Source organism: Ruditapes philippinarum, unplaced genomic scaffold, assembly GCF_026571515.1.
Source record: "Ruditapes philippinarum isolate M1 unplaced genomic scaffold, ASM2657151v2 ctg1007_1_1_1_1, whole genome shotgun sequence".
Taxonomy (NCBI): domain Eukaryota; kingdom Metazoa; phylum Mollusca; class Bivalvia; order Venerida; family Veneridae; genus Ruditapes; species Ruditapes philippinarum.
In genome coordinates, this window is record NW_026855886.1 from 85,334 (window position 1) to 105,443 (window position 20,110).

The 20,110-nt window shown below is 30.7% G+C and overlaps 1 protein-coding gene across 1 annotated transcript in view; it reads left to right on the top strand.

Annotated features, from left to right (window-relative positions):
- The window catches only part of LOC132744714 (corticotropin-releasing factor receptor 2-like), a 165,278-nt gene that overhangs the window by 21,967 nt on the left and 123,201 nt on the right, over window positions 1-20,110 (top strand). The window contains exon 2 of the mRNA XM_060733488.1: window positions 12,910-12,998. The gene's annotated coding sequence lies outside the window, so the exon portion shown is untranslated. The remainder of the gene's footprint in view (window positions 1-12,909; window positions 12,999-20,110) is intronic.

Genomic DNA, 20,110 nt, shown 5'->3' on the forward strand with positions numbered 1-20,110 from the left:
GTCTACCAAGATTGTTCAAATAAAAGCACTGGGGTAAAAATTGGCCCCGCCCCAGAGGGTCATTGATTTTCCCTATATGCATATAGTAAAAACTTAAAAAAATCTTCTTTTAAAGAACCCAAAGAGCTAGACCTAAGATATTAAGCATGAAACATCTTCTAATGAGTGTCTACCAAGATTGTTCAAATAAAAGCCCTGGGGTCAAAATTGGCCCCGCCCCAGGGGGTCATTGATTTTCCTTATATGCATTAAGTAAAAACTTTAAAAAATCTTCTTCTAAAAAACCCAAAGAGCTAGAGCTTAGATATTTAGCATGAAACATGTTCTAACGAATGTCTACCAAGTTTGTTCAAATAAAAGCCCTGGGGTCAAAATTGGCCCCTCCCCAGGGGGTCATTGATTTTCCCTATATGCATATAATTAAAACTTAAAAAATCTTCTTTTAAAGAACCCAAAGAGCTAGACCTAAGATATTAAGCATGAAACATTTTCTAATAAGTGTCTATCAAGATTGTTCAAATAAAAGCCCTGGGGTCAAAATTGGCCCCGCCCCAGGGTCATTGATTTTCCCTATATGCATATAGTAAAAACTTAAAAAAATCTTCTTCTAAAAAACCCAAAGAGCTAGAGCTTAGATATTTGGCATGAAACATGTTCTAATGGATGTCTACCAAGTTTTTTCAAATAAAAGCCCTGGGGTCAAAATTAGCCCAGCCCCAGGGGGTCATTGATTTTCCCTATATGCATATAGTAAAAACTTAAAAAAAATTCTCTTAAAGAACCCAAAGAGCTAGAACTAAAATATTAAGCATGAAACATCTTCTAATCAGTGTCTACCAAGTTTGTTCAAATAAAAGCCCTTGGGTCAAAATTGGCCCCGCCCCAGGGGGTCATTGATTTTCCCTATATGCATATAGTAAAAACTTAAAAAAATCTTCTTTTAAAGAACCCAAAGAGCTAGAGCTAAGATATTTAGCATGAAACATCTTCTAATGAGTGTCTACCAAGATTATTCAAATAAAAGCCCTGAGGTCAAAATTGGCCCAGCCCCAGGGGTCATTGATTTTCCCTATATACATGTAGTAAAAACTTAAAAATCTTCTTTTAAAGAACCCAAAGAGCTAGAGCTAAGATATTTAGCATGACACATCTTCTAATAGGTGTCTACCAAATTTGTTCAAATAAAAGCCCTGGGGTCAAAATTGGCCCCGCCCCAGGGGTCATTGATTTTCCCTAAATACATAGAGTAAAAAGTTAAAAATCTTCTATTAAAGAACCCAAAGAGCTAGAGCTAAGATATTTAGCATGAAACATGTTCTCATGAATGTTTACCAAGTTTGTTCAAATAAAAGCCCTTGGGTCAAAATTGGCCCCGCCCTAGGGGGTCATTGATTTTCCCTATATTGCATATAGTAATTAAAAACTTAAAAATCTTCTTTTAAAGAACCCAAAGAGCTAGAGCTAAGATATTTAGCATGAAACATGTTCTAATGGGTGTCTACAAAGTTTGTTCAAATAAAAGCCCTTGGATTAAAATTGGCCCTGCCAGGGGCAGGGGGGGGGGGCAAAAGTCATTGTTTTTCATTATTTGTGTAAAGTAAAAACTTAACATCATAAAACATCTTCTAATGGATGTCTTCCAAGTTTGTTCAAATAAAAGCCCTTTGGTTTAAACTGGCCCCGCCCTGGGGGCCTATGTACAGGTGAGCGACCCCAGGGCCATCATGGCCCTCTTGTTTATGACAAATTACATTGCATTTAAAGTGATAAATTGTTTCATTTACTGATTCGTTATCTCACATATGTCAGTGGCATATTTATTTGTGTTTTTACTACTAAGTTTATTTGACAGTTTCTGGCATTAATTCGTCAAGCTATTTCGTAGTTTTTGAGATTATCGGATAGGCAAATCGGCTGGTTTATAAGACAAAAGGTTTATGCCTAAAATACATTAATAACCGTATTCAATAACAGTTTAGACAGTTATTATAGAATGACGCGTTATAAATAGGAGAAAAGATGATAAGAAAACACATAACATGATACTCCGCTTTTCTGAATTGTTCACATTGAGTTGTTTCACATTGTAAAAGCTCTGATAAAGTACTCAATCAGATGAAAGTTTAGCGGTCTGTATTTTATGTCACAGTTTTATTTTACTTCCAAACTGATTTATTTTCGAGTGCATATGGGATATGAAAAATTCTGCAAAACATTACGCTGTGCCTAACCTCCGAAAAGTTGTTTTCTACTTTTAAATTAAAAACTGTGTTCTTTTATAAGAAGCAACTAACTTTATGAAGCTTACCCCTGTTTGTTTTTTGTTGTTTTTTAAGGGGGGGGGGTAGGGTAGGGGTCACCTTTGCATAAATTATTAGATACAATGATATTCTTCAATCGTATGGACCATTGGTAATTGACGTTCAATAATAATGATGATGATTATATAAAAATGCATTAATTTAAGTGCCTCATTATAACAAAAAATGAGGAAATATAACAATGATTGGTCTAACTTAATTGGATCATTAAATCTTTCATCAGACTATATTCTTAGGTATAAGGAGGCCAACGGAGACAAACAGTTTAGCTGAATACATCTTCAAATAGGAAATTCTTATTTCGTTAAGAACAAAGAATGTCTATTGTTTATAGTAAATATAAATTAGTTAAATAATTTGTTTCAAGAGAAAAAAAGAAGAATTTATATACTGTTATAAAGCTTTTAATCTTTAATTTTTATTTGAGTTTGGTTGAGTGTGAGAAATCCAGAAAAGTCATCAACCCGTACCGTCTCGTTTAATAACATTATAGGAAAACACGTTTGAAAAAAAGGCCACAAAGGCATCTGTAACTCCATGTTGTATATTTTATTATTTATCAAGATACTAGTTTGTTCGTGCCAGACTTTACTGAAAGCATTTTAAAAGTTTCTGTTAGATTAAGTCATAATTCGGTGAATAATTATTTAACGTTTTTATTTTTAAGTGTCATACAAAAACACCTTTTTATAACAATGAGAAAAGAAACTAAGTAAACTAACAAAGCCAAATGTGAAATGAATGTTTGTTCTTATGCATAAGATCATTTATCTTAATCTCAGGCAATGAGATGGTTCTCTTAAACAGTATTAACATCTCGAAAATATAAAGTTGTAAATCTCAGATAAATTTGCTGTCGGGCAGATAATTCCCTGAATGTAATGACATAAAATCTTCATCACAGTAAGTGCCAAATCATCACTTAATTGAGGGTGTAAAACATTAATTGGTTTAAGTTTATTGCCATTTTCTCACAATATTATCTTTAAGTGCTATGAAGGAGGACATTAAGCCTAATCTTATGTCCAAATGAGGGATTTGATACTGATAAACATTTTGTTTGGTTAGGAATAAAGATATTTCTGATTGTTTTCTAGAAGGCGTTTTTGCTCTTCAAATAGTGGCATTACGTTATCGATCATTTATTAAATTCCGATAAAATTCGGATAATTACATAACACAAATGTTCGGTTTACTTCTGTAAAGTTGGTTAATGTAGCTTGTTTTTATAAGTAAACATATGGGAACCGATCAATGTTAATAAGTAGTACAAATACTTTATATTCAATAGAAATTATATAACACGATTTAAATCTGGTATTTTCCTAATTATACGTTAAATTGTGAAAGTCAACCTGTTACAGAAACTTGCATATTGCATTTTATATGTTCATTAATAACAACAAAATTCTCTGCCACATCATAAATTAAACACTTTACAAAATCTCGGACACCAAGCCGCATAAATTTGATAATTTTAAAAGCACCGTCCCTAATAAATTGGATTTATTCAAGTTGTCTCTCCACTCGTAATTTGATATAAGAAAAAAGGATGTAAGATACATATAGCCAGCAATGCGATACGTTTTATAACTAAGCAAAGCAAAACTTAAGTTCTTAGATTGGCAATGTTTATTAGTATCTTAAATTTAAAGAGCTTTCTCTAAAATAATATCGTATACTTTTATTTTGCGTTTAGTATCTGTTTTTACAATCAAAGTTTTCTATTCCGATGCATGGAATTAACGGATAATTTTGAGTTGCATCGCAGTATTAATGTAGCGCAGCACCCTCGATAAAGAGATTATTGAGATATGCCACAATGGTTGATTTTCCATACCTTGATACTTGGGGTTGCTTTTTTCTAATAAAAGTTGGTAAAAACATTCACTGCAAATTTGATAGGGCGCAACACCTACGATAAAGAGGTTTTTGCCAACTGATATAAGTAGCATTCCGTTCCAAGCATTTTTGTTTAGGTCACATGCGTCATTTAATGTGTAAGTATGTAATTATGTCAATAGTATATGCAACATTTGTATACATCAACAGAAATTCCGTAAATTTAGATATTCTCAAGCCTATTTGTAGCATATATGCTGTAAAAAGATGAAATTTGGAATAAAAAACGTCAAAAATTACTGACTCCACCGAGTTTGTTATTTTTACATGACGGGACTAATAAATTTTCGAGATAAAAGTTCCGTTGAATAATGATATTATGGACCAATAACTCATATGCAAAATTTAACTCCTTTTTTTCCAAGAATCATTATTCAAATTATAAAAAATGACTTAAAATTTCTTTTAAAAACAAACGTTGCATCGGATTAGATTATCTATAGAATAATACGATTTTCAGTTTCAATTCTGTGTATTAATTATCTTTCCGCATCTTTCTTGTTTAAGGGCCCAAGCTGATCAATGTAAACAATTAGAATTTTTATTTTTTGGTCTTTGGATCACAGCAGAATTTTTTCTTTAATCATTGACTTGTTTCTAAAATTTGAATACGCATTGTTTGCGTTGGATATTCATAACAGGGAATAATTAAAACTCCTACAACATGCAAAACCGCTGGTAACATTACATATATCACGAGCAAAAATACCCCTTGTGGCTGAGGGGATTCTCGAAAAGGTTATGACATCAGAATTGTAGCCACCGTTTATCCTTGCGTCATCGTAAGAGGCAACTTTGAATTTTTGGAGCCAATGCATTTCTTAGGTCCGGGTGTTAAGGTGGTTTTTGAAGCCTTGTGTAACTGTAAGTTTGTAACATCCAAGGTTAGTCTAAATCATATTTCCTGTTTTGGCGCCTTATGAGCTTAATTATATCCTAGAACTTCAATAATCAAGCATTCGGAACCTACAGACAGCCCTACAAATATGTCGGCGCTTGTCGTGGTCGTTTCTGGAATCTAAGAACATCTGATAGCAGTTAATAATTGTTCACATCTCTCCTATATTAAGTTTCCCTTCTCTTGGAAACGTGAAATATGATTACTATCAGTATATATCCGTGAAATTAAAAGACAAATAACGTTAATCGGCTTTGGTTTACTTTTAAAATGGCGGACAATCTGAACCGAATAAAGGACACATAATACACATTGCTGCACTGTATAAAATATTATGAAGCTGTATCATCTATTTGAAGAGAAAAAAAAGAACGTGTATCATACTCAATACAATTTAGCATGAAGAAAAATGCAATAAAAAGTGATTTATCAACGCAAGAAGAGCAACTATACATTGTTTGAAATACTGTTTTGTGAAAAGAAAAATGAATTCAACTGTATTAATTATCTGTTACAAGGAAAATGTTCTTAAGTTACCGAAGAGACATACTATTTTCCGTATAAATTTCAATCATTATCACTTAAAATTGCTGTCTAAAGTTCTTTCTTTTTCAAAATTATTAAGCAATGTAATCAAACAGATAGTTTGGTAAACAAAAATGAGTCCTGAAAGATAAATTATAGCATTTTCTCACAAGAATTTCAGTCTTATTTCCGTCGAAAGTCCCGACAACATTTCTTCGTAATTGACAAGTACTTTTTCAACGCGTGAATCTTCCTGATGAAAAGTGTATCATTCCTTTTTCTCAAATTAGTTAAACTGTAATATTAGAATATTGCTGTCTGGAGTCTAAAGCAATTTGACAAGTAAGGGCAAGAAATCGTATCTTTTATGTATAATGGTGTAAATATAATGTTATAATATGATATATTTACAATACAATTATATCTATTATTTCACTTTCCTTCAGGTGCCTATTTATGCAGCGAAATATTTGGTTATATCATTCAACGTATTAAACTTGAAATTGTTCATTAAATAAGGAAAGAAAATGAAAAAAAATAATGCGTGTATAATGAAAGATATCTGAATCGTAATGACCATTGCAAATTGTAATTGTTGTATGATGAAGGTAACAGTTGAAGCGGTCATAACATGTTAATGCAATCATCAAAGTACATGTATGCCAAACTAGTTTTATTAAAGTATGCTTAGTAAGATAGTCTTTGATTCATTGGTTTTTAATTTCAATTTATATATAATTTTTAATACAGCAAAACCATATTCCTTCACACAAGTTTTTAATATAAAAGTGAAAGGGACAACTAACCACTAATGGCATATATATAGTTGGTAATTGTGAGATACTTAATAAGATAAAGTACATCTACTTATGGCAGATAGTAAATTAATCTTACATTATTTTTTTCATTAAAGTGTTCATACTTGCTTAAATCTATCAACATATTTATTCCACGAAATTATTTATACGTCAATCCAAATGGAACATTTCTGTTGTAATTGTTTCCCAAAATTTCAAATACTTGGTGTAAAGAAATAGTATAGAATTTATTAAAGTTCGATAGTGTAGGAAGCTTTAAGCTTATAGACACACTTTCAAACCAGTTCTTTGAACCAACCAGTACTGAGCAATGAGTGTAAAGTTTCTTGCTCAAGGAAACAGTGACTTGCCCCTAACGGGGTGGCGGGTGGCTATTATAAGGTTACAAGTCCAACGCGTTAATCACACCCGGCCACGGATATAGAAAAAGGTGCCCGTTGTAGACCAATTATGAAGCTATTCACGTCACTTTAAAGTAGCATTTAGCAACCTGTCGCAAGTATTTTGGCAATTTTATTCATATTTTATAAAATTTATGCAAATATGAATTTTAACTGATGTGAGTATAATGGTGTTACATAATATATCTTACGTATCGTTTAATACTAAAATGCTTGTATTCAAATAATAAACGCCTTAAGATATCAGAGAAAAGTTTAAAAATCTTCACTCGACATTATTTTGATTCTACAAATGTAAACAAGTGAAGCTTGTGATACTGGGGAATGACAAAAAGTTTCATATAACGCTTGTTGGATTAGTTAAATAAGATAATAACTATTCTTAATTTTGTACTTGATATCCAAATCCATATAAGTTTTCTCAGCAAATTTGGCTGAGATTTATTGGTAACCGTTATAGAAAGAGATATTCAAAAAGGACAACGACCAGTATATTTCATCTCCCCGTCATAATATAATTATAACTAACACAACACTCTTGGTTAACACGCCATCAAGGTATCTGCTATTAGAATTTTTTACTACTTTTTATTCATAAAGGTAAGTTAGAAATTGCCATGCCGCAGACAAACTATGTTAATGGTTTACATGTGCCAAATTACACTTAGAAAAATCAAAATTTAAAATTAAGTTATGTTGTTTAACAGCATACAAGATTTGTATGAATGAGTCCAGCAGAGTCTGGCGTAAAATGAATGCATGTTCTTTGGCTTTGGGTATTCATGTCCAAATGCTCGTAAGGTTCTTTTGTCAAGAAAGCTACTCATATATATTGTCGTTTTATTACAAGTGCCCGCTTTACCCGTAATTCATTTATTTATAAAGCTTAAACACTGTCGATGTGACATAACACAAAAACGCAAGAGTATGTAAAATAATATAAAGAAAAACAAGAGAAAAAAATAAAGTAATAAAAAAATTTGAATCCAATGATGTCCAAATAATATTAAAAAGGTAATAACATTAAAGATATATCAACACAACTGGCAAATCTTCACGCAATTGTGCATGTAAACCATTAATTGGTTACAGTTTATTGCCGTTAAGTTAATTTCCTCACAATTTTATCTTTAAAGATCCTGTATGTCTTGTGATTGATATTGTTACTGTGTGTATAAAGTTATATATATATATATATGATTATGCAAATAAAACAATTTTCAAACATCGAAGAATATGTAAAATGTGTACTGCAAATATTTGTGCACATTATATTTAATAAATAAATTACATGCATTCATTTCTTATTGGAAAATTTGACTTAGAAGTTATAGAAAATAAATTTCTTACCTCCCATTATTTACATGCAATGTTAAATTGGGTAATATCTTTATAAATAATGCTTATTGGAACTTACAATATCGATATAAATCTTAATTTGAGCATCATATTTATGAAATAAAACCATGAAAACATTGTGTTACAGGATCTTTAAGCCTAATCACGTGCACAAATGAGGGGTTCTTACACTGATAAACATTCTATTTGTTTTAAGACAGATAATTCAGACTGATTTCAGTAAAGGAACTTACTTTTCAAGTTGTGGTACTTTTGTTGATAATAATAGTCCATCAAAAACTCTTATTCAATGCAGCTTTAATTGATTCAGATAAAGCTTAATTTTTGTGACATAACTGTCCGGTTACTCATTGTAACGTTGGTAGGTCGTCGTTTTTGTTTTATTAATGGGCGTATGAGAACAGGTAAATGCCAATTACTTGTGATGATACTCAATTCAAATACATTTTATTATTAGTCTGGAAGTTACCCAAATTTTAAGTAGAATTGTGAAAGACATTTTGCAAAGCAGAACCTGAATTCATTTTTTATGTATAATTGTCATAATTATTGCCACATCGTAAATTGAACATTAAACGATAATGAGATGGAATTCGGTCAACAAGCTGCATACAATAAATATGTTCTGTTAGACCATTAATTTTGAGCACCGCCCACAATTAACAATTTCAAGATATTGTTTTTTTCCTTTTGCATTAAGAAAGTAACAAATATCCTGAGTATAATTGTTTTAACATTCTGTTGACATTTTGAAGAGTGTTTCTGCTTTTTACATAATGATTCAGGTTATTTAATGTGTTCCCTTTTGTTATAACTATCAATTATATCACTGTTTCAAAAATAAAGTGAAATAGTACAATGACGAAACGTTGTGTAAATCTTTTTAGCTTGTCAAATCAATTACGCTGTAATAAAACTATCGTCGTGGAGATGTTTTTCTCATAACATTGATTTTTTATTTATCGAGTTAATATAGACAACCATGCAAGACCTGTAACTGTAATATATTTACAGCTTTTTTCATTATAAAGAGACAAATAGTAAAGCAAAAAAAAAAGAACATATCTTACAGTTACAAATAATGCTTTAACTTTCAATTGTCATTGTTAAAACAATGCCAGCGGAGATATCTTTATACTATACATAATTATATTCTTATACTACACTTTACATTAAATGATGCATGATTTGAAGAGGAAATGAAGTGCTCATTGTCCTCAACACGATTAAAAATGACGTATTTCGTTTGGTAAGTGTTAAAGGGTTTTACAAACTACTATAGAGTGGAATTTGCGTGTTCAAGGGGGCAGTACAAAATATTAAATTACAATACATGTTTTGCTTTAATTTATCTTTTTTTATTGGAACACTTTATTAATGTATGCTTGATACATGAAACAAAACCGACCTTTGTTTTCTGGTATTTTCAACTTTCAACACTCTCTATGCAAAGAAATCTGTAAATATCGCAGTCAAAAGATTCTTCCTTTTCCAAATTGATAAGGAGTGTAATAAAACAGATAGATTGCCGAACAAAATTGAGTCCTGAAAGATAAATTAAAGCATTTTCTCACAAGGAATCCGATCTTATTTCATTAGAACGTCACGACAAATTAGGAGTTTTCAACGTAATTGACAATAATTTTTCACCCTGTGAATCTTCCAGTCAAAGAGTATATTTATCAGAATTAATAAGCAAGTTGTATGCTTGATATATAGTGTCAGACACAATTGTTGTCGTGCTGTCATAATTTATCCCAAAATAAAATGAAAAGTAATTATAGATGACTTATAGATGACTTTTCCTTTTTTAAACAATGTTTTATGCTTTCTACATATTGTTTATCACATTCGCTAGGTATGTTGTTAATGATCAGTTCTCATTTCTTGTTTAATTAGCACATTCTGTCCTAATGAAAGACGATTCTGTGTCGTGTTTTTGTGAAATTTCTGATGGCTTCTGTAACCTGGTTATTTTTATGTAAATAAGCACGTATGAATCTTTCGAAAATGAAAAATTAAACCGGCATATACTTTTATCAACATTGTTATTTTTTGCTGTGTATTTGTTAGTTAAGAAAACTGCTGAGTACAATAAAAGGCTGACTGATTTTTATTGTACATTTTATTTTTTGATTGTTTCAATTATGATTGATTTTTTCGTTCACTATCGGCTACTTGTCATTTGCTCGACTTGATCTGAAATATTCGCGGAAGGAACAACAATTATATATTTTATGGTATGCACTAATGATCAGCTATCATGCAAACAAATTTGCAACAAGCTGTCGCCAGCTTATTGGAGCATTTTCATCCAGATAGATAAGATGAAAAAGTATGAATAGAATTTTGTAATAAAATATTGTATGAGAAAATGACTATGTTCATAGAACAGAGAACCTATTATGCTAAGATGTCAGACTTTGAATACAATGCCAGACAATTTCTTCTTAATTTAACAAATGTAAGCAAGTGGGATGCTTATAATATTTCTAGATGTAAAAACTTGTTCAAAAACAGGCCTCTAGGGTTAATTGAATATTTTAATAATTATCATTTTGCGATTTTAGTACTTGATAGTCCTTCTAATCAAAATTACTATTTGTCTGACATCGTTCTGAAATTATAAACAACAGCTTGGTTGAAATGTTTTGTTTAATAATTATAAAGGTTAACGCCCTGTATACATGTCTTAACAGCCTCGTTGTAATAACATTTTAACACAACACGCCATACAGCATCTGTTGATCTATTATGTATATATACTTTTTTTATTTACCAAACTATTTTGGAAATCCATATGCTGAATATAAACAAATAAAGTATGTTAATGGATTGTTGGTGCCAAATTTTACTTCAAAAATTAAAAACAACTGTAAAAGTGAAGCACAGTTATATCATACGAATAAATGTTACTCTTAGTTTCACATTAAATAATAAAAATGACTAATTCGAAATAAAAATTTTGATTTTGGTCTAGAAATGCACGGCAAAAGGTATGGTTTAAAATGCGTATACAAAGTATTGTTTACAGTCCTGTACTATATTGAGTACCATATTATAACCCTTTGTTTCACTTTATTTAAATTTTTTCTATAATCTTTTTTGATTATTACAACAAAACATATATCATCACACATAGTTTAGAAAACAATATGTTACTTATTTCACATGTTCACAAGAAGCAAAAGAAACTTTCCATTATTTGAAACATTTGCTTAATGTGCAGACGTATATTGACAACTTAAGTATGGTTCTTAAGGAACAAAAAATTGAATTATCATCATAAATCATCATTTCAGCAACATTTGATGTTATATCTTTTAAAACATATGATCAGCTTTGCCTTGTATTTTGATGTTTATGTTCGCCTTATATTCTCTTCACTCTGTTGCCCGTATACATATTGGCACCAAAGTGAGAAAAGGTTGCTTATTGCATCGTTCGTGTTCTGTTTCATACAGATAGCAATAAACCTGAACGAATCATATCACTTAACTGGACGAATATAAAGTTTACTATTTTATATTATTACATGATCTAAAAATAGCTGCAATCTGATTGGTCCAAACTATAGTCAACATAACTTTTTTATAAAATCATATTCACTGGGTGTAGTATCATATTAACTGGCTGAATTGGATTTTCCAAGTCTAAATATAGATTGAGACTCATATTCAATGACCATACACCTTAGACTGTTAATTACGTGTGTTAATTAAAAAATAATTGTTGCGTTTTGTTCTTTATGGCATATTTCTCGATTGAAATATCATTACTTTACTGTTATACTTAAAGGCTAAACCGCATCGATGAGTATAAACTTGAATTACTTTTGTATGCGCAGCGTTCTCGTAGTCGTTGCACGCCTAACACGTGCGTTTTTTCCCGCGCTTCAACGAGGCAAAATTTGTACATGTATATAAGGTTGTACTTTTTCGTGATTTTTTTTAATGCTTAGCCTATTCATATAATAAAACAATTATTGACTAGTGAGCCATTGAATATGATGTGATATTCACCGGCAGAAAGTCATATTGACCTCGGCTATCGCCTCGGTCAATATGTCATCTGCCGGTGAATATCACATCATATTCAATCGCTCACTAGTCAATAATTGTATAATATAATATAAGTAAAAGTTTCCAATTTTCCAACACAGACGCTTATTTACGTTATGGACTCGATGTAGATTGGTCAAAAATGTTTTGTTTACATCTCTTAGTTTTAGCCACAGAAATGAAATAAGAAATAAATGTTTGATTAGTTGCACATTTTGTCAGTTATCATTCACAGAAAGATGCAGAACGCTATCGCCAGTGCATTGAAGCATTTTGTTCAGTATCATTGATAAAATGAATTAATGTGAATATTATGCTGTTATGTCTATTCAAATGAGTATATTATTGTATAAGAAAACAATTATATTCAAACATAGAACATTTAAGCTAAGATATCAGAGAATATTAACATATAATTGATGCATATTCTTGATGTTTTCAATTGACCTTTTATTCTTACAAATATACTTGAGTCAAAAGCTCAAACTATCAGAAAACGTAGAACAGATATGTATCGAAATAGGACTATTTGTTTGATTGACTTGTACTGGATGACTTTTAAAATGATTTTATCGTTGACTCAGTACACTAGATTTGAGCAAATATGATATCGTGTATTTTCAGACAGTAAAAGTGTGGTTGTTGGTTTTCTTTCACGAAATTGACACAAGTGTATGCTGAAGATTTTTTGACTTGTCTCCTTCAAACAAGCGGTAAGTAATACGTGGTTTCGTTTGATTGTATGATGATTTTACTAGATCAATCTGGACTGATTTACAGAATGAATAATACTCGGCAAACAAAGCTAAACCAAACAAATAAACGTCAGATTAGATAACTTAAAGAAGGAATAAAGGATATTGTTATCGGGTTATTAAGATGATTTGCCAGTGATATGATTAGACCATCATACACAAACCCTGGCTTCAAACAAAACGCGCATATATTTTAAACTATCCAAAATTGTCACAGATGTTGTTTAATAATTAAGTTATTAAGATTTCGAAAACGAAATCTTTCTGACACCAATTTAATTACTTGTTTTTCTTTCGGCAGAAATTCTATGCCATTTAGTTCTTTACAGCAAATCTTTTTTGTATATGGCTTTAAATTAAGAACAATCATATTTTGCTCTTAAACGTTACGCATTATCTAATCGCACCCCCGCGTTTACAGTTAGTACATACCGTTATTTTGCATTGTATAGATTTCATGTTTTTTACCAAACATATGGTTATGCACAGTAACCAAACATTTTCATAACCAGACGTTGATAAAGCATTCAATTATAAGGACATTAAACTTTTATCATTTTAAGAGCGACGATAAAGCAAATAATGGCATTTAAAGATAAAAATGGTAATACTATAAATTGTTTTGGTTAAACGAAGCTATAACTAGACTTTATCTTAGGATGATAAGAGATTCAATGTTGGAATAATTGCTCAATTTGTTAGATTTTTTATTCGGTCAAGTAGAAAATAGCACTTTTATTGTTATTCAGAGAAACAGTTCCTTATTAATGTACATGATATTTAAGAAAATTATTTTATACACTAGTGATTAGATATCAAGACCGTCTAATGTCTGAATATTTGAATTTGAAGTTATCAGAATTATTGATGAATCTTTTCTATTATCTTGTTTTCTATTTAAATCATTATTGAAAAAGTCGCTTTACTCAGTACCACCTTATGTTTAAGTCGGTGAAGGTTGCTTGCACCTGCCTTTGCCGGCAATGTACAGGTTCAACAAAGCTATCTTCCTGTTGATCTGATTTATTTTCAAATTGCGAGATTCTGGTAATTTATGGACAATAATTCAAACATGTCACTTTCGTAAATCACGTCAGATGAATAGGTTTTACATGACTTAATGAGCTCATTAACGGGTGTTTATATATTCAAAATTTCATCGTATTCATATTTTAAATTAAACTTTGAATTATGCTGGAGCCGGTGCTGGGGCGACCGTGGACAGTAGTTTGCAATTACCACTACCATCCATTAACAGGTTCAAACAACCGAGTCTGCAACGTTTTCATTATTTTCAATTATGTGCGTACTTCATGGATTCCGCATTTCTGTATTCAGTATAATTCATAAACATTTATTCAGATAATTTGTTTGAAAACGTTTTCTGTTTAATGGTGTATAATCTATTCCACTGGTCGAATTATATTACTTTTTTAAATGGGAATATTTCATAAAGGTTTATTTCAGATTAGGCACCAACTAATGCATCTTCACTGCAAACATGTCTGATTGTTTGACATTAATAAGACAAGCGGCTACATTTTCGACATTATCAGATTGCCAAATGGGTAGGCTCACATGACAAAAGGTTTTACGTTTCAGACATTAATAGCAGGGTTTATAACATAAACGACTTTAAGGACGAAATTGTGCATTATATTTCATGGCTCCAGTGATAAAAATATCGAGTAAATAGTCTACTGTCGTGAATCAGGAAAACGATAAGATATTAATCTGGGGTTATTAAACAATTTTTTAATCTATATAGTTAGAGTATGCAATATGTCAAATGTTTAATGAAGTATATATTTAATACAAAATAAGTGTGTTCAATATCCATGATATCAGGCACCACTCACGTACATTACTGATAATGAAAATAGTATTTTAATCAAGTTTGCGGCATTCGACCTGCAGCTAATTTGTAGTATTTGAATTTACATTTTGTCTTTGCTTAAATGTGTCGGCCAAATCAAATAAAGTTCTCTTTTCAAATGTACTTGTTTTTACTGTTGGGTCTAATGTGTAATCAGATGAAGTTCCTTTTTCAAATGTACATACATGTACGTTACTTTAGAAGATGACCGCCTTTTATGTGGATTGTTATTTTTTATTTATTCACTTTTGTGTAGATTGTTTTACTGTTTCTTCTGTTTTCATCAAACAAACGTCTAAATCAATACAATTCAAAAGTCATGCTTATCAAATTATACTTGGCTTATATCTTATAAGTTATGTTTGAAACGAGATTCATATCTTAATGTTATATCAGAAATAATTTCATGGTTCTGAATTTCATTTAAAATGTTCTCTTGATATTTGTAAAGAGCTAAACAACTAATTTCAATTAAATTTGTTATCAGTCTTATTCTTTTGTTGGCTAAATTAAGACATACGAACATGTTTGTCATTATTGATGTATGATGAAACACAACCTGTTATTTCACAGTTTTTTATATTAATATCTGGAAAAAAGTGATCCCCCGGAAGCAACAAAAACAGCAAAATTACATGAAAATTGCAGACTTGGTTTGATTGAGTCTGTACATGAGGGATAATGAAAACGTGCAACATCCCTCACGCCCCCTAGCACCGGGTTGAGGGGTATTCAATTAAATATTGAAAATTCTGTCTAATCTTTAGTAAACAAGTTTTAATTTTTGAAACGTTATTTGGAAGTTATCAGGAACAGGTCAACTTACTCTTACATCTACAAAAATAAACATGCAGGGGGAATGCAATATATTTGCAATTTGCATATCTATTGTCTGTTTTCTGACAGGAACATTCTGGTTGCAATTAAGAATTTTTGCAATAAGTTGCTTGCTACAAAATTTATGTTATTTGTATGTTTTGCTTTTTCTTCATTTACTTTCAACTTACAAAACAAAATATATAGTATTCATGATAATAAATGTTATAAAAGTTGTATTATAAGAGAAACTATCCGCCTAAAATCTTGGATAAATTAACCTAGCTATAAACAAACCCTCCAAGTGTCAGTTGTTGATCCTTTTCAGTACAATTTTATATTCAAAGCTTTTAGTTGAATGATATATTTTTTCTTTGATGATTGCGGAATAAAATCCGTATTAACATTCCTGCCGCGAATGCTGCTTATTCACCAATTACCATGTAATGGGATATCATTTTATTAGGTTTTGACATACCTTATGTACTTAAGATGGTTTCAGCATTTTAATACATTCAGAGCCTAGTACCCTAGTATATCATAATATTTCCTTATCCCTTTTTAACTGATTGAGACTTTCTTTGTTAATCTTATCAAATTACCTGTATCTAAACTTAGTTTAGAAATACCGATACTAAGATCTGGTTTCCATGTTTTTTGTCTGCTGTTACAATTAAAAAAAAGTCATGCTGAACTTTACATCTTTGATTTAAAGATTTACCGGGTCGATATGATACGTTAACGATGCTTATACATGATTTGTTGGTGTCTGGTAACACCATTAGTAACGTTATACATTAGATAAGTCTCCTTTGAACAAAAGCGTTATGTTTTAGTTACAATAGAATAACTGTCTTTAAAGAGGCCTTCAGCTTTTACGTTTTGTCGGAAAAAAAAACAATTATTTGTTGTTTCAAACTATGTATATATTTCAGTAACTTTATCTTTAAAAAAGTGCATCATATAAAGCTTTCTTCAATACAGGTCCCAAAAGTTGTTGAGAAAACGACAGTGACGCTCGTTTCTAAACAATAGAAGTTCGGAATACGAATTTTCTGGTTTACTAATTTACATATAGAGAGCGTACCGATAGATTAGAGATATCAATGGGTTTTCATATTGTTTTTATATGTATTTTAACGACGGAAAAAATTTGACAATGATATGAAAGGATTTAATATGTAAAAATAAGAAAATCCTTTAGAAAAGTCAATGGTCGCTTTAAATAGTGTTGGTGGGAGTAAGTCAAAACAAGCGTTTACAGTCTTTTTATTCGCAATCTTTTCAACATATCTATCAATATAACAATGAAAATGTGTGTCCAAACAACTCAGTTTATTGTAGACGAGATAATTGCAAACATTTAAAATATAAATACTTCTTTATATTTAATCATTTTACAATGACTAAACGCTATAATGAGATATAAAATTTCAAAGATTAGTGGATATGATTGATAAAATGACATCAAAAAGCTTGTCAAAATATCGGAGACTGTCAATATGTTTTTACACTTCTTTTATCGTATGCCATTATATCAGGGATAATTTTGCAAATCTGTTGACCTTGGATTTTTGTTCTGTTTTTCTGTTCCAAAGTGACAAATATCTGGCTTAAAAAATACCGCAAATTAGCAAAAATTCTCTGTTTGGTTGCTTGATTTACCACGCACCAACACAGTTTAGGTCATATGGCGCCGAATCCGAAAAAATGGCTTAGGCTCACACCGTTTTTTTTCTAATTTATTGTACAACTATATTTGAATATCGGGATTTGATAGATTAACAACTGATAAAACGGCTTTCTGCTTTTGTGGTTGTAGGTTTTGAGTGAAATGATAAACAAACACAAATCGGTATAAATGACTAAGAGCTCATAGAAAAGCAGTAAAAATAGAAAATGTGTTTGTTTTGCATGAAAGATCAAATCATTCGTGGATACTAGCTCTAATATTTCATCAAGATATTACACATGGTAAAATTTATCATGACATTGTGCCGAATTCAAAAAATAAATAGCACAAGATTATATGTCTAAGATATATATAACCAGATTCTTTATCAGATTTGTCAGTTATAATAGAATGAAGCTTGATCATTAAATACAAAAAGTGATGAGTAGACACAATAAATATTTCACTCTTGTGACATATGAACATTATACCACACCATTTAAGAGAAATAAGCGTCCTTTTTTATTTACAAAATGCCGCGTTGGTTCAATTAATTATGAGCTGTTTGGGAAACATGATATGTTGCATCATGTATGAGCAACTATAAACAAAAGCAGGTTTTTGTGACAAATGAACTTTCATGCAAATGATTACTGATGTACTTCGTCAATTTTAGCATATTTAGCGCCAAAACTACTGTTTTTTGATTTCCATTATTATATTTCTTGGCATTTGTGTTTATTAAATGCTCCTATTACACGATGATTAATCGCTACGGCCCAACTTTTCAAACGAATTGTGTAAGTACTATTTTTGATTGGTTATCTATTGAGACGCTCAGACTGATTGATGGTATCAAGTGGTACAAAATTTGTTGCTGAGTCCAGCTGGGCAAACAATAATTGTACATAGTACAAAACAGCATCATAATCATTGAAAACATTTCTTTACTGTTCCATCTGAAACTTAATCAATTGCTTAATCAAGACGTTGATAGCTTTAATAAGCACAACTAAATGAATGAAATATTATGTTCTTTGATTTTGTGTCAAAGTCACTAGGGTGTAATACAGAAGAAAAATGTGTTTTTTTATAGGATTGCTATGATTAATTTAGATTGTTTCGAGGAAAATATATTACATGAATTTCATGTATGTCTTTATAAGTTAAATTTTACACATTAACAAGGCAAATTGTATCAATTTACTTCATATTAATTAAATTTATACATGACTTTACTTTTACTTTGACAAAGAAAACAACAACAAAACATCAGCAAACATGAAAATCTGCGTTTCAAATGTGCATTATTAATAACATATCAGTTAAGGATATTCCATTTAAGGATATTCCATGTATTATATTAATAAAGGCATAGCATGCCTACGAAATTAGTTTTGCTTATTTAAGAATTGGCAAAATGCATTAAATAATGTTCAAATAATGGATTTTTAACGTATGAAAATGCTTATCACCAGGAGAAAGAAAAATTGATTGTGAAATAACTATAACTCTTCTAATTGCAAAACTTTAAGAAAAGGCAATAAAATTGTTTAGTTGACCAATGAGTACTTTTTCGAAAATCGTAATAGTACACCACAAATAAAATTATTTTGAGAAAAGAAAATTATGGCATTGTTTGGGGAGAGGGCTTTAAATATGCTTTTTAGAAGACAAGAAGCGATTCTAGCCTAGCACATTAATCGGGAATTCTTAATACGCGGGAGAAAACAAGCCTGTCGGACGTTGATAGATTAGATCGTTCAAAACAAGAACTACAGACAACTGCTGTATTTCCAGACTGCGCTATGATAATATCAATTTGAAACATATGAATATGCACCAAAAATGAATTTGATTTACAAGTTGTTTTTCTAGGGTCTGTTTTCTGACAAGAACATACTGATCTCGAGAGCATATATGTTGATTACCGTCGTGCTGTTGAAATTTTGAGTTATGTATCTGTATTATATACTTGTTTAACAGTTTTTATCAATATTGAGTGTTTGAACGTTATCGGTACCGAGCTTATTCATAATGCCATAATACAAGTGGCATATCATAGAAATCGTGTTCCGAGATTTAAAAAAACTTTAAAGAATGCAAAATATGCAAGGTCGACCTAAACATCACCGAGTTTTTTTTTCATGCAAAACAATTTGTAATCTTCTAAATAGCTTGGCCTTGACATAGTAGAAACATTATACCCTGTTTACAATTCAATTAACGCCTACAAAATAAATCGATGAATGCATAACAAGATGTAAAAGTTTTAAATAACCTTTCAAATCGTGATAGTGGAACATTAGCTCAAACGAAATAATCATGTAAATCAAGGCATGATATGCATTGCAATTGGAAGCAATACTTCATATATGCATGAATTATTTTTGACAACGATTTAAAAGCTATTTCTGGTAAGCGTGTGCCATTGTTTATAATACGCAATTCCAGAAGCAAATGTCTTCATTGTTAGAATGGCCAAAGCTTATGAGCTAGCCTGTACATAGACGATAATGGAAAGTGCAAGTTACCGTTCACGTCCCCTATCACCGGCTTAAGAAGAATAATTAAAATTCATGTGATTAGATTCCTGTGTTTAATTATGGATTTTAAAGATGAACATTTAATTATATAATGCATTTTAAAACGGTTCTTTAATAAAACAAAACATAAGTAAATATTCACATTTAATGATGAACATTT